Genomic DNA, 2,344 nt, shown 5'->3' on the forward strand with positions numbered 1-2,344 from the left:
TAGCCACGCCTTCAATAATCTTTTTTCCATGATATTTAAAAAAATTAAAATTTGAAAATAAATTTAAATAAGCAGAAGGAAGATTGTGTTTAGTTCTTCACGCTTGATGATTTGTTTAGATAAAATTAAAAAGTAACGCTATTTGCAATGCTTTGAAACTTTCAAAATTTCAATGCTATATGCAAATATTATTATTTATTTATTTTTGTAATTTAATATATTATCACCTTTTAAAAAGATTAAAAATTGTCGGGTGTTAAAAATATTGAAAAATACGAATCATTTTGAAAAAAAATAATTATTATTTACAATTCGCTCAACATATATATAACTTATACACAACTTATCTTTTGAGAAAAAAAAATTATGAACTACAAAATATCAAGGACTTGTTTGGTTGTGGAAAAGACCATTATTTTTTATAAAAAAAAAAATTGAGAAAAATGTCAACTTATTTTTCACTTTTTTACAATTTGTGTTCGAAAATTGAAAAATATATAAGTTTTTCAATTTTTCTGTACCAATATTGAAAAACTAAAAACAAAGTAATATTTTCTAATTTTTCCAAACAAATGTTGAAAATTTGAAAAATAAATTTTCTAATTTTTCCAAACAAATGTTGAAAATTTGAAAAATAAAGTTACATTTTCAAAATACTTTGAGAAAATAAAACCAAAAAACAAATTTTAAGCATTTTTTTTGGGTAGAAAAATTTATACGCATATATTGAAATGTACGGGTTAGATTCTTTTAATAGGTAATCAAAGGAAAAATGGTTAGTAGAAAAGTGAGTCCCCTAACAAAATTTTATTTAGGTGTTAATAATTAGAACTATTTATTTTATTTTTTCGTTAAAATAAAATTAATATTTAATAGTAGAATATAAATAACTCATTCAAAATGGGTTAGTAGAAAAGGTGCGTCTCTTTTCAAAACAATTGTAAATACATATCCTTGTAACTCCAAAAATAGAATTTTGATAAATAAAAAATAATTTTAATTGTGAATATATACGTGCATCCTTATTTTGAAGAAAAAAGAAAAAAAAAAATTTACCCTTTGGAAAAAATTTGAAATAAGCCTATAATACGAACCATCATAATATAATACGTAATTTTGACTTGATTGTGATTCCTCACTTTGTGAAAAAAACTTTATAATTAATTATCATAACATGCTACTATGATATGTATAATATTTTTCTAATTTCTTTGAAAAAAATTTAAAGTCAAAATAAGCTGAATAGAGTAAATGCTTTGTAAGCAAGAATATTATGATCAATCACAAAATAATATGTAATTAATTTTTCAATTACGATAAAAGAAAATAAATTCGCATTTACATGCTCATCATAATAATTGTTTATTGGTCAATCGCATGAATAATGTGATATGACAATGACACAAAACAAATATTTAAATTAAAAACAAAATAAATACTAAAAAAAATTTTCCAACTTCCATAAAATATCTATCTATTTGTCTCTAAAAATAAAAATTAGAAATTTTCAAATAAAAATAATGAGTCGATGGGAAACTTATGAGCCTTCTCCTTATCAAACTCAATTTATTAAGTACATTTTATTTTTGAAAAAATCTTACTGAAGAAATGAGAGTAACTGGTTTGAAGATGTGTGAACCGTCTACAATAAACGGGAGTTTAAATTAGAACTTTAAATTTGAGTATGTGTAAATTTAATAAAAATACAATATCAAATTACAATAATCAAGTTTATTTGGGAGTCTGAAGTTTAAATCTTGAATTTGATTTGTGCGAATGTGAGCGAAAGATAATATAAACTTGTAACCCTATGTTTGGAAAGGTTTTGAATTTAACTTTGTATTGAATTTGAATAAGATGTAACATAAAATTATACTAAAATTCATCTAAATCTAAATCTAAAATTCGAAATTCATGCTTCTAAATGCAGTATTAAGAGATTTTATTTTTAAAAAATTTAATACAAATCTAAATCCATGCACTTTTATTTTAATTTTAAAGCTAATGGAAGGAGAATATGAATTGGGGGCTGTCATCATGAACAATAACTTGTATGAACTTGTCTGATTTAAATTTTAATCCTCTTACTTTCTAGTCAGCTCCAAATGGAAGTAGCAGTCAACTATGATTCTAGCCGACAAGACGATAATTCGATCAGCTCATAACTAATGTTAATTCCCATTGCTTAGTTCACAAGAAAGTGTGTGATTTTGAGGTTTAAGAAACTTGAAGCTTAAGGAAAACTTAGTAGACTTGAAGGTCGCCCCTAAGACTAGACATACATATGCAGACTTTCTCTCCAGACGACTAGCAGTTCAAATATTGCAGACTAAGTCATTTTGCT

Source organism: Malania oleifera, chromosome 9 (genome assembly GCF_029873635.1).
Source record: "Malania oleifera isolate guangnan ecotype guangnan chromosome 9, ASM2987363v1, whole genome shotgun sequence".
Lineage (NCBI taxonomy): Eukaryota > Viridiplantae > Streptophyta > Magnoliopsida > Santalales > Ximeniaceae > Malania > Malania oleifera.